Below are 15,275 nucleotides of genomic sequence, written 5' to 3' on the forward strand. Positions count from 1 at the left end.
CAATCATGGAAGTCTGTCTTTCAGCACGCATGGTTCGACATACTGCGCTACAGACAAGGATGTAGCTGGGCCCATCTGTGTTAGATTCAAGTGTTACTATATTGCTTGGTTACTAAAGTTGTGCACAGAACTCTATGTTTTGGTTCTAAATCTACAGTTTTTTTGGTTTTGACAAAACCACCCTCAAATGTTTTGGTTTTGTATTTCTTGAAAATTTTTAAAAACAATTAATATCCTATAATTTGGACTATATTTTTTACTAAAGTATTACTTACATTAACAACATTAATACCAAGTCAATTACAGTCAATTTTTACCACCTCACAGTTAACAATATTGTTTTCACCAATACTGGCAAAAGGCTGCAGCGAGCAGGCTTGCTAAAGTAAGTTACAGAGCAGTCACAAAAACACATGTCAGTTTAAACTAATATAGCACATCTATGAACCAAAGTGACTCTGTAGTGACAGACAGGATTGCAGTTTAATAAACTGATCCTACAGAATGGTTTTCTTAATCAAGTATTGTGAACTGTGGCCAGGGCAGGTAAACATAAGTGGAATATTCAGTGTGTCAGAGCATGCCGGGTTCCTTATCCCTCTTACTGGGTCTGGCAGCACTGGCTTCCTGTGAGGTCTGTGTTGCTGCAGCGGTGATCTTCTTGTGGCCGGCAGGTGTTCACCAGTAAGGGAGTCTCAGCGGGTGCTGCCAGCTTTTGTAGGCGTGCGGCCGTAGCTGTCATAGTGGAGCATGCACCACTCTGAATGTTATTTAAAGGCCCAGGTATGCTTAGTGTGATGTCACACTGGCATTTAAATTGATGTTAATCCCTAAAAAAGGACAACTCTGAGCACTATTCAGTGCCAGAGCATAGGCTCCCAAATCTAACTCCAGCGTTCTCACCTAGGATTCCTGCTGCTCGTCACTGACCTTTGGCTTGCTTGTGACCTGATTCTGTCTTATTCCTGGTACTGTGTTTGGAAATCCAGTTTTAACCTTGGCTACACTATATTATCTGACTCTATATTATCTGATTCTTGGTACTGCTTTTTCATCTAGTTCTGTCCTGGCTTGTTAACTACATTTTGTGCTTTATCATACTCTGCATCTTTCCAGAGTAAACCAGCACCCGTACTAGGGAACCAAGTTTGAGGGCTGTGACCTGCATGTTGTCCAAACCTCCTTACGGGGGTCACTGGTGAATACGGCCAGCATGTTAGAATCTGCACATAAGAACTAGGTCTTGACAATCAAAAAGTATGGGCTAGCATCTTTCTGTGAGTTGTGACACCAGGTAAAAGCATTGATTGATTTATTAAGTATTAACATTAATAATTAACTATCAAGACAATTAAGACATTAAAAAAACTATTAAAAAACAAGCTTCCAAAATAACAATGAGAATTTTAAAATTGAAACTGAATCCAAACAGCAAATCCCAGGCCTTAGGACAATAAAAGAGAATCAAGGCAGAGTAAAAGCCTACTCTAAGTTTGATCATTATTAATGGTACATTTGCATGATTTTAATACACTACTCTGTATCTGTGGAGAACCTGCAGGAAATGGGGCCTATATGCCTGGATGAAAGGCTGGTGATAGAATGCCTTGCAAGTTTCAAAAGAACTAGAATGCTTCAGTAAAGTACAGTAATATAAGCTGCCTGTCAAACATACATAATATTGGCAAAGGTCATAATGAAAAGTTGTACAAAGTGGAATAGTTCAGCTTGCATACAATGGAGAGCATTCTCCCTTGTGCTGGACTAAGGCAACACACACCCCTTTCATTATCTAATTATTTCATATGTAAACTAGGATAACTTGTTGATGTCCTTCCAATAGCTAAAGTATATAAAGGGTGCATTTCCATATTGTAACTACCTCTTGCTGCAGTTGGTGGCATGGCAAATTATACTGATGCTCCAGCATTTACAAATCTCTACATGTAGTTGCTGAATGCTGAAAATGCCCAGACATTTTTGGACCACACTCAGCATGTCATGCATGCACCTGTCAGTTTTTAAGAAATTCAGAACCACCATGTTTATTGTGCAAAGCATGGTACATGTTCAAAATCACTAATTTGTAATCCTCATTCAATGTTACTGTTATGAACACCAAGTGTATAGACTGTCCCTGATGTGTAGAAGGCGGTGTACTCACGATCCAGCACTGAGTGTTGGCAAAGACCCAAAACAGAGGTGAAAAGTCTAACTTGCCGGTGGTCTTTTCCAAGACCACTACAAGAAAGTGTTGACTTTGCAGCATCCAATTGGTAGCTCACAGCCCCCTGGCTAGGTCGCTAAGTACTAGCACAGTAACAGAGAACAAGACAGTCCTGGTATTGTTATGCAGGGCACTAGCTGAATTATGTCAGGACCAGTCATACAGGATACAAAGCAAGTTATTATCTGAACAGCTCCTCAGGTTTTCAGCTTGGCAATGCAGAACCAGCAATGGAGGAAGAATCTGGATCAAAGCAGGCCAGCTCCTGAAGATTCTAGCTGTAAAATGGCAGGACCAGCATACAGGACAAAGTTGGATCAAAGTAAGCCAGATACTCAGGATACTAGCTGGAAGATGGCAAGACCAGCAAAACAGGAACAAATCTGGATTGTAGCAGGCCAGCTACTCAGGATTCAGGTAATGTAACCAACAGGACCAATGGCAACAGAGGAACACAGGCACCAGGAACAAGGTGTGCTGCATGTAGTACTGATCCCTAGCATCCCAGAACCCTCCAGTGGTTGCTAGGCATCCTATTGCCTAGTGACTGTTGGGGAGCCACCAGCTGGAAATTACCTGGCATCCCAGTCTCCTTGCAATGGCTGGGACATTCAGTACAGATGAGCCACGGTGGTTCATAACATTTACTTGCATGCTGAAATGACAAACCTTAAGGATAAGCTATTTTGCTAACACATGCCTGTTTTCTAACAAACTTACAATTATATTCCTCTTAGTGGAAGTTGGTAATACAGAGAGTAGCCTGCCTGGGAATGAGCTGGTGTTGTGTGTTAGATACTGCTATATCTAAAGATGATACACCCACCCAGCGGGCTGTCATAGTCATGTAATCTTTAGATTGACTTACTGCTTGTCCACATATTTGTAGTTTAGTGGATAGTCAGTAAATGGAATATTCTAGGTAAAAAATTACTTTTTGAACATCCAAGTACAAGTGAGGAATTACTATTTTGGTATAATGGAATTGAGATGGAAATTGGTAGTGTCAAAGCATGACCTCAAACAAATTGTCTAAAACCAGATGCATTGATGGTGGATATTGGATGAAGATCTAATGCTAACATAGACATCATGGTTTCAGTGATGCGCTGTTCAACAGGATGTCAGCTGTCATACTTGATTCCTTTTGAAAATGCTTTTTTCACAGTCATTTATTGTTTGAAAATACTAGTCTTCTGTGTCCACTTCTGTAATGAAGAGTCACCCCCAGCTACAGCAGCCAAGATGCACAAAGATCCTTCTTGGGAATCCTGGATAGCGGAGGAAACTATATCTGCAACTTGGAAACAGGAGATCTACAATCATTAATGAGGAGGCGGTGATGAAGGTGTTTGCTGTAGAGATGATGGCCCTCATTCAGACCCAGTCATTAGATGCAAGTGGTCGCTCTGAATGAGGGCGGCCACTTGCATCTTGAAGTGCGGCCTCCTGGTCGCTAGCTAAGCTGTGGGTGATGGTCGCGATATTCAAGACCATCGTGACCATCGGGGCTTGCGACGAGACCCTAAGGTTGGGTCTCAGCAAGCGCAAGCCCCAGGGAGCTCCCTGCTCTGATCAAGCAGGAAGCTCCCCACTGACATCATTGCTGATGTCAGTGGGCCACCCCCAAATGGCAAGCATTCTGTCGGGAATGCCTCCAATTGGCCGGCCTCCCCCCCTACCCTCCTCCCAAATGGGGCAAGCTGTCATTCAACATCAACAGCTCGCCCCCTTTGGTGCTAGACCCATAGCGACGGAGCACCCATCACTATCCAGGTCTCGCGCATGCACACGTCAGAGCCGGCTCTGACGTGCGCATGCCCAGTGGGTCCAAATCAACCTGGTTGCGAGTGCTCAGCGCTTGCGACCGGGTCTGAATGAGACCCAATATGTGCTCAGATCTACCCCTGCTGTCTTCTAGTTGATGCTGGACTTCTTGTAGTTAAAACAAATTCATCACAAAATAAGTGGCTTATTTGGTCTTATTCCCAGGCATGGCAATATCCTTCTTCCTGTCACAGGCAAGAAGTGCTGCCACTGGTGGCTCACATAATGTTACACAAACAACATCCTACTCTTTTTTCTACGGTATGTTTTCTTGTCCCACACATTTGTCATCAACATCCTCATTAGCAACATATGCACAAATATCTCTCTCATCCTGTTACACCTCAGAAGTAGCATCTTTAATAGCTATGTCATCATCATTACTTATACTATTACTCATCCTCATTTTCCAGATGGTTCAGAAATAGTGAAAATAGGCTTCTCTACGATTACAGTGTCAAAAATGTTAACATCCTTAGATTCTGCTTAGTGATCTGTGAAGTTTGTGAACACACAGTTTTTCCTTCAGCCTGTGTATTACTTTTATGTACTGATTTACCCTTTGTGTACAGACTCAGATTGAGAAGATGCCTTACTGTTTTTGGCCCTGGCTTTTTAGGGCATGAAACAGCAGTAGCAGTTTTATTAAAATACTGGAGATTTTATTTGACACTAGCAAAGAAAATTATTTTTTTACACTTATCATTTTTGTGTTCAACTGATGGGGGCATGACAATACATCCACTAAGTACTGTAATATATGCTGCATCTCAAAAATTTTGTTTATAATAGACTAGCAGTATTATACACACCTGGATAAGAAAATCACTTCTTTGCAAATATTATTTTGGGGTTAAGATGACAGGGATACCACTTTACAAATAGAAAGAACAGTAATATATGCTGCATCTAAAAAAATATATTTTTTAAATTAAGTTATATAAGACTGGCACCTTTTTTATACACTAGGATAAGAAAATTACTTATTTCTGATAAATATTTTGAAGTAAAGATGATAGGGTACAATAGTATATGCTGTTGCACAAAAACACACTTACAGTTTAAACTGAAATAGAAATTTTTTTTAGACAACAGAAAAATGTTTTTTTTTAACTTATTGATTTTTTATTTTTATGAAGAAAAAGAGGTCTAGTTGGGAGTGCAGCTCACTCAGACAGACACAACACAGGATTTTTGGACTAATTATTTTGAAATCACTCTGTCTTTGCCCTTATACATAGTGATAATATACATAATGCAGTGTAGATAGACAGATACATATTCTTCTAAAAAGTGCAAGTTCAATTTTTAACAAACAATCTTACACTAAAGCCTTTTTGCAGCACCACACACCAACCTTTGTGAAGTTTTCAGAGCACTGGATTGCAGTTGCTAGCTATAGTATCTGACAAAGATCCCTGCAGTAACCCTTCCTAACCACTATAGCAACCTAATGGCATCCTAAGGGTGTTTTTCTTTGAGGGTGTATGCTGTAGGTCCTCACTCTACTCTGTACTGTGTAAACTGGTACCTGATCATGAGAGAGGGACTCATAAGCAATCCAAAACAATTGAAATTCAACAGTTTGAACACTCCAAGTTGGGACTCATTCCCAGTCGGAAACCCCAATATCGTGTGTTTTGGGATTTAAACAATCCAAGCATGCACATCTTTATTTAATGGCTTGTTTTTCTCCTTTCATTAGTAGTAAAAAATTATATTGATAAGTACAATATGGATGTTATTTTTAATTGTTTTCAAATAAATTGATCAAGTCTGATTGGAACATGCATATAAAATAAGGCTGCTATGTGGTTAATGCATATTATCATGTTGGTGCCAGCTGTTAATTTTGTCATATTATTACACTGTGGGGTCTATATACTAAACTGTGTTAGGAGATAAAGTGAACAGTGATAAAGTACCAGCCAATCGGCTAACTGCTATTTTTCAAACAAAACCTGTGACATGGCAATTAGAGCTGATTGGCTGGTACCTTATCACTGTTCACTTTATCTCCTAACACAGCTTAGTAAATAGACCCCTGTAACTGTTACCTCAATTTAGGTTTTCAAAAGCATTGGAGCTTGGTGTACATACCATTCCTATGATTAATTCATTCCAAATATGAAGTTGTCATTTGCAAAACTCAATCAACATGTAATTTCCTCTAATAAAGCTTGGTTACATTTATTTACTAATCTTTACTAATTAATTTCCACAATATTTTAAGAAGTTCCCTTCACCCTGCTCAATTTATCACAGACTTTTGTTCTTCACAATATTTACAAAGGGGCCACTACAAATGTACAAAGTTGTGGAAAAGTAGAATAAATCCAGCTTCTGCATCGTTATGATTTCATGCACCTATTTATGTACATTATTGCATGTTTAAAAATTGGAAATATGTTATTCGGTTTTGTCTAGAATCTTCCCTTTGATGATCTGGCCTTGTAAGCTTAATCTTATTACCTGGGACATTCCTCACACAGAGATAAATTTACAATAGATACTAACATAAATTACAGGTTACCATCTTGATACAATGGTGAATTACTTATAAAAAGTCAATGCATCTAGACTAAATCTACTTGCAGATTACAAAGGACACATTTTAAAATGTACAATACAACAGGGGGCTTATACTACCAAGTATTAAATACTGTACATATTGTCCAGTTCCTAACTGTGTTAGTAATAACATATGTTTACCTTAGAACTATATAATAACCTTGGTATACTGTATATTCACAATATATAGCAAAATTTACAATACAATTTTAAAATAGAGGTTGAGTCTCCCATATCCAAATATTCCGAAATATGGAATATTCCAAAATACGGAATTATTTTGGCATGACTAAAATAATGAAGCCTTTGATTTTTGATGGTTCAATGTACACAAACTTTGTCTATTACAAATATTTTATTAAATGACCTGCTGGTTGTGTGTATAAGGTGTATATAACACATAAATGCTTTCTGTGTGTATATTTGGCTCCCAATCCCAAGATTTCATTATAATATGCAAATATTCCAAAATACAGAATTTACCATTATCAAAAGTACCCCTATATTTTTTGCAAGGGATATCTCTCCCCACATCATATATATTTAATAGGTATTTATGATACCTGAGTGTGTCCAAAATGTAATAGCCCAGAAGCTACCTTCATGCACTGCAGCCCAATTCTGGATGCAGGTCCATTGATTTGCTATGACTTATCTCCTTAACCAATTACCTTTAACAGCAGAATGGGCAATCCTGGGATTTGTACCCTCAACTATAGAATGCTACAAGGCACAAATAGCTAATGTTAATAATATCAGCAGTTGCACGTAAATGTATTCTACACCAATGGATCCATGGTGACCCTCCCTCCTTGTCTCTCTTCCAAGCTAAACAATTCTATGTATTCCACATGGATTGGCTGGAACCTTCAATACACAAGAAGAAATGTACTGAGAAATTCTTTCAGATCTGGGAGGGGTTTATTGATTTATTATCAGGAGATATAAAAATCCAACTACATAAATGTTTTCACTCTACAGAATGGTATGAAACTAGGCAATTATTAGAAGATGTCCAATTAATATGCCTGTTGTTTGATCTGTTTCTAGTGCTGACAGTGCCTTCCTGTTCTCACTACTTTGGATACTATTCTATACAAGCAAACTGTATTTGTTTGGTATTTTTCTTGATTTCTCTTTTATTGTGTTATTTCACATATCTGTTATTTATGTGACAGTTTTGTCCAGCCGACTATTGTATTTCTTTATACTATTGTTCCAAAGATTGTGTAATTCAGAATTTGTTTCTATTGTATGTGCTCCGCCCTGAATAAAAACATATAAAAAAATAAGGAAGTCACAAAGGCACAGTTACTAGGAGTAAAACAACATTTCTTGGCTAAAAGAATTTATAAAAAAGCTCTGTGAAATGTAAACATGATCAAGAAAAAAAGGTTATAACTAAATGTTTCTTAAATTATACTACAGGATGGCTAAAAAACAAGATAGAGAATAATTTATACAGTATGCTGATTAAACAAAATATCTGATAACAATATTAGATTGGTAATGGTCTGAACTACTGCAAATATTACAAAATCACTAAAATATACTGCTATAGCAAAGGAAACATTGTTCCTAGCAGAGGTGTGGCTGTAATGATGAATTATAGCAGTCAAAACCATAATCAACTTTATAATTATTATTATTATTATTATTATTATTATTATTATTCATATGGTACAACAAAGGTACCACAGCAGCAGTTAGTAGTACAAAAAAATGCAGGACAAGGACATGGATCATAAACATTGCTGCATAACACAAGCAGTAGGGCATCAGCAACCAAATGTTAGATGCCGATTGGGGAGTTAGGAGTTTATGATAGTAAAAGTAGGGGAATGAGAAGCATGTGAGGTATGAGTCCACTGCTCGTGAGAGCTTACATTCCAATGGGGAGTGGCAGACAGACAGGGATAACACAGATGGGGTAGATAGTGAGTTAAGAGCATGGAGCAGTGGGTTAGGATATAAGTTGCAGAATGTGTGTCTTAAGATGACCTTTTTTATGTCAAAACTAAGTTCTTCGTTCATCTATTGCTATAACAAAAATTATATTTTATTTGTGTTAATTACATGAGAAATGTACAATATAAAGTTGTTGCACTTTCATTTTTGTCTGTTACATTATAGCATTTAAATACATCCAGCTAAAAATGCAGAATTTATGGAACAGTACCACCATCCTAATAGTGAATACTTTTGTCCCAGCTGCTGGGTGCTATGCCATGCTCCTGTGTGTGGGTGCCTCTCACATGCTAGATCCACCCACAAAGAGGTGCAACCATGCCCAACATGCTGTGGTCAAGCCCCCTCCAGGATGTTGCTGTACCTGGGACCAGGATTTCTCTTGGCAGCCTTGGAGATGAAAGGCAGAGACAGTAGGGAGTAGGCCATAGTACTGGGGTAGCAAGGTCATTCAGGGAGGGAGGTGGCTGAGAGTGGAGGAACAGGAAAGGTAGGGGAATGAAGCAAAGGTTTGGAATGGAGACTGAGGATAGAAGAAAGGGGGAACAAAAAGTGGAGGAAACAAGAAACATTAGGTAGAGTAGAGTATTATGTGGGCACTGAATAAGGGGGGTGGTTGAAGTAAAGGTGTTCATGCTGTGGACAAGGTAATAAGTGAGATGATAACTGGCTGGAGAAAGGTAAGTTATCTCGAAGTTATGGATTTAAAGACAAAATAGCTATATATTACAATATAGCTGTTGAAGATCTTTGAAACCCTAAGGTTTATATATCCTGTTGGAAGGGTGCTATTCAGTATATTGGAGAAGTTGGCCAATGACAGATCGATTCTAGTAGATTAATGTTAAGATAAAATTAATATTGAATATATGTTTGAATCTTTTTTGACATCCTAATAACAAAAAAAAGAGTCTGTTATACCAGAAATTATGGTGTGCTGAATCAAATTTGCATGCAAGCTCCCTTTATGGATGGATATTGCAATTTTTAGCAACTGCACATGCATCAGATATATACAAGTGCCTCTATGACTCAGAGTTATGTGCATCTCATTCACATTTCATTGCTGCTGAATGACACAACTTGGTGGTACCAAATCATTCAGTTTTCCAATAAATTCACTAACTGCATGTCATTAGAGTATAAAGAGAATTATGGACCATTCTGATTAAAGCTTATCCAGAGATCCATCTTATTTTAGATGGATCTTTTGTATCAGATATTGGGCTATTAAAAATTCACACTGACAGTGATGACAGCTACTTTAACAACACGCACTATGGCCAAATCTTTTTTTTATATTTAAACTACTCAAATAAACTTTGGTATTAGGGATTGTTAATCCTTATGATTGACCATAAATGATTGCTAATAAAAAAAATCCTCCATTAGCATCATTAGTCAAAGCTTAATTTGCTGCATATGATTGTTTAATTTCTTCTGTAAATTTCTAATATTTTTAATATGTAATATTTTGTGCAGTAAGTGTCAAACCTATGTTGAGATGAGGAAATTCTGCAAATAAAAGAATGATACGGATAATTAAAAATAAAAATACTAATTAGTTACTAAAATAGTTAATGAAGGGCGACTAAGAGATTAAACACCATAATTTGTGTATGTATGAGAATAGGGATAGTATATATTAGATCTGAGAGAACACTGTGAAGGAGAAGAAATAGAAACCACAAAAGATGATGAGATACTTTTAGTGGGCAACCTATAGCCATTTATATAGCCACACAATAATAAATGTTGCTGTTATCATAAAAATAGTTTTAAACATCAATTTATAATTAATATTGCCATTTTATTATCATTAAATAATTTTGATATTTTAATAAAATTAAACAATACTTTTCCAACTGATATACTGTATTAATAAAATAGTATTTCCTCATAAGATAATCATCAAGATTATCTGCTTCCTCATTCACTACATAAAAATTATACTCATTGTAAATGTACAGTAATAGTACTGTACATTTACAAGATACTCCTTGAGATACTCCTTATCTCAAGGAGTGTCCATCATTATTTAATGAGAATAGCACAGACACAAGGTGAAAATGTATGGCTAAGAAAACTCTCCCTTAGGACCAGTCACCTTGTCTTTAAGGGATATCCAAATTGGTGGCATACTGGAGTTGGGGGAAGAGAACAATTAGAAAGGTGGAATGTGAGGGATTCCTGTCCAAAGATGTATTTATTGTTACGCTTAATATACAAGTGTACTTATGGTAAGGGTACTCACTTCTAAAAAATTGTTTATTGTATTATCTGACAATACCACACTATCAGGCACTTGTCCCCTCTCCCTAAATTTCAGCACATACCATTATACCAGATGGCTTATTGAAGGGACAGAGCTGCCACCTTTTAGAAGAGGATATTATAGTGTAATCACCAGAACATTACCTACAATATATTTTCCCGGCCACAGCGCCAAAGTTCAACTACTTATATATATATAATATATATATATATATATATATATATATATATATACATAGAGAGAGAGAGAGAGAGAGAGAGATACAGTCAGGTCCATAAATATTGGGACATTGACAGAATTTTCATATTTTGGCCTCTATTCACCACCACAATGGCTTTGAAATGAATCAAACAAGATGTGCTTTAACTGCAGACTTTCAGATTTACTTTGAGGGTAATTACATCCATATCAGGTGAACGGTGTAGGAATTACAACGGTTTCTATATGTGCCTCCCACTTTTTAAGGGGCCAAAAGTAATGGGACTATCAACTCAAAAGCTATTACATGGACAGGTGTGGGCTAATCCCTCATTATTTCATTATCAATTAAGCAGGTAAAAGCTCTGGACTTGATTCTAGGTGTGACATTTGCATTTGGAATCAGATGCTGTCGACTCTCAATATGAGATCCAAAGAGCTGTCACTTTCAGTGAAGCACGCCATCATTAGGCTGATAAATGAAAACAAACCCATCAGAGAGATAGCAAAAACATTAGGTGTGGCCAAATCAACTGTTTGGAACATTCTTAAAAAGAGCAACACCAAAAGACCCGGAAGACCATGGAAAACAACTGTTGTGGTTGACAGAAGTATTATTTCCCTGGTGAAGAAAAACCCCTTCACAACAGTTGGCCATATCAAGAACACTCTCCAGGAGGTAGGTGTATATGTGTCAAAGTCAACAATCAAGAGAAGACTTCACAAGAGTGAATATAGAGGGTTCACCACAAGATGTAAACCACTGGTGAGCCACAAAAACAGGAAGACCAGATTAGAGTTTGCCAAACAACATCTAAAAAAGCCATTACAATTCTGGAACAACATCCTATGGACAGATGAGACAAAGATCAACTTGTACCACAGTGATGGGAAGAGAACAGTATGGAGAAGGAAAGGGAAATGCTCATGATCCAAAACATACCACCTCATCAGTGAAGCATGGTGGTGGTAGTGTCATAGCGTGGGCATGTATGGCTGCCAATGGAACTGATTCCCTTGTATTTATTGTTGATGTGACTACTGATAAAAGCAGCAGAATGAATTCTGAAGTGTTTCGGGCAATATTATATGCTCATATTCAGTCAAAGGCTTCAGAACTCATTAGACGGCGCTTCACAGTGCAGATGGACAATGACCCGAAGAATACTGGAAAAGCAACTAAAGAGTTTTTTAAGGCTAAAAAGTGGAATGTTATGCAATGGCCAAGTCAATCCCCTGACCTGAATCTGCCTGAGCATGCATTTCACTTGATGAAGACAAAACTGAAGGGAAAATTCCCCAAGAACAAGCAGGAACTGAAGACATTTGCAGTAGAGGCCTGGCAGAGCATCATCAGGTATGAAACCCAGCATCTGGTGATGTCTATGTGTTCCAGACTTCAGGCTGTAATTGCCTGCAAAGGATTTGCAACAAAGTATTAAAAAGTGAAAGTTAGATTTAGGATTGTTTAGTTTGTCCCATTACTTTTGGCCCCTTAAAAAGTGGGAGGCACATATAGAAACTGTTGTAATTCCTACACTGTTCACCTGATTTGGATGTAATTACCCTCAAATTAAATCTGAAAGTTTGCAGTTAAAGCACATCTTGTTTGTTTCATTTCAAAGCTATTGTGGTGGTGAATAGAGGCCAAAATATGAAAATTCTGTCATTGTCCCAATATTTATGGACCTGACTGTATATATATATATATATATATATAATGTAGTTATATACCATCGACAGGAATTTCTTTTCCTAGAGTATGTTTGCTCTACTTGCAGGAGTCAGTATCTACCCTTTCTCACTCCTATTTTACATACAACCTTTAATCAACAAGTTCAATAAATAAATAAATAAATATTACCGCAATGGTGCAAGATAATAAAGTGTGAAAATGACGACAGTGCTCTGGTGCTTTGAATGAAATATATATCAATATATAAAATGTATAAAAATATATAGGCTCTTAAGACTCCAGTCTGGAAATTCTGATAAGCATGTCCACAGATTGCAAGTAGAGTAATTAAATTAAATAGCTAAGTCGCAATGCTGTTAAATATTATATGTTGGTATTGGTTTATGTAAATTACTGGACAAAATTAAATGTATGGGCAGCACCAAGGTTGTCCTATAGTTGTAGCCTAAAGAGAGTAGGGGATTCCCTAAAGAATCACAAAAAATATAGCTAGAACAAATAAATAAATCTCCAGATCTGTAAATGGTAAATGATTAGATCTTATGTGTTTATGTCTATGGTACATGAACTGTGACTAAATGGTCCCTTGCTCACCAATAGGGGAGCTAATTAACTATGTTAAAGCTGTTCAATAGTGGAATGTTAGATACAGTATGCAAAATAAATGACCAAACACATATGTAAAATAAAATAGAATTAATTTATTAATGGCAATGTAATATGTCAACTTACTGTTATGAATAAAATACTTTTTAAAATAATTCAAAAATTACTAGTGCAGACAATAAGTGATAACATAAATATATAAATAATATTTTTTTATTTAAAAGCACAGTATTACAACATAAAAATAGAAATAAAAAAACAAAAACAAAAATCAAAATATCTGATTAAATTGCAAATCATTTCATGGCACCTGGTAGCTTCTTTGGGCAGTAAAAACTTTACTTTGATGTAATATTTTGCAATTAATAAATAGCTTAAATATTTTGAGATGTTTTCACACAAAATTGTAATTTCCTCTTATACTGGATAACAGATTTTTAGACATTGTATCCCTAATGGTGAGAGCAACATATTCCCTTTAGACTGTGTCATGCCCCTAAGAAGTACTATAAAATGTTTTTATATTTAGCATATTATACGGGCTAACTGGTTGCAGAGCTGATGTATAGGATGATATAAAATTTATACTTAACAGTAGCTTTTGACAAAAAGACATGGGCTTATCAGCACATGTGCTTATCATTTCTTTCATACTATTATATATGTAAATGTTTGCAAATTTGCATGTTTGAGATGAAACAGTTGTGTCCTTATTTTTTAAATAAAATATATATTTTTAATGTATTTGTAAGAGTAAGATCTTTCTGGCAGTGGGATTAATTCATTTGTTCAATGAGTTTCAGCAATATTATTAAAAAGATTGGTTGTGCAAACATGCAACATGCAAATACACTGCGGTAGTGTCCGGAATGTGATTGGCCTGCTTGTCAGGGATCTCCATCCACTTCTACAGTATGGTATTCAGTAGAGTAAATTTCAACAGAGGAGCACTCTCCACCCAGTGGTTAAGCAGTGTATTGCATGCTGCGGATTCTCTTATTTTGTAGAACGCCACAGTATGCCACAGTAATGCCATCATGCACCTTTACAAGGTGCGACTCAGAAGCCTGAATGTCGCGCTATGAGCAACAAACTAGCTGGGATCATCTGTATATTTCAATCTTCGAAGTGTGGGGAACAATTTATACAAAAGATGGATTAAAAATAAATGTAGCTACTGGTGGGGAAATGTGTATAGCTATTACAATTCAGAAGAATTAACAGCATCTCATATTTAAGCAGTTATATTAAATTTTTGTACAGTTATCTGAGGCATGGCATGGTGAAATAAATGAGAATAAAAGGCAAAGACATGAAGCTTGACTATATAAGCTAATGTCATCTTAACATGGTGCTACAGTATTTCACTCTTATTTACTGTAAAAGGATGGAGAGTGTATCAATAAATCCATGTAGATCCCAGATATCTACACTTCCACAAAGGGTAATGCTAAATTTCCACAATACATGTTATAAAATCTATGTGAATAGCAGCAATATGGAACTATAGATTTTGGGGCAATTATCACAATATTGATAATTAAGCCCCCATAAGAGAAAAGAGGGATCAAAAATTGGTTAAATGCTTTCAATAAATTTAAAGTTATGGGGATATGAAAGTGTACCAGAAAACTACTATTTTGGATATACAATCTGTCTTTTGGTCACAATTTCATTGATCATTTTAATTTTTTCTGTATTACATTTTCCTCATAATTAAATATTTTCCAATTTTGAGGTATTTCTAGTGTTATTTTTTTGTGGTATTTCAATGGTTACTATGGGTTAATGTCTGTAAATTCATTAAAACTTTGCAATCTGATAAATTCATTTTCTAATATCCTAATTTTGAGCAGATGAAACATGTTGGGGCTTTCTAACTTTTCTTTGGGACTAACTGCTAGATA

Source organism: Taudactylus pleione, unplaced genomic scaffold (genome assembly GCF_031769625.1).
Source record: "Taudactylus pleione unplaced genomic scaffold, aTauple2 ptg000005l, whole genome shotgun sequence".
NCBI lineage: Eukaryota > Metazoa > Chordata > Amphibia > Anura > Myobatrachidae > Taudactylus > Taudactylus pleione.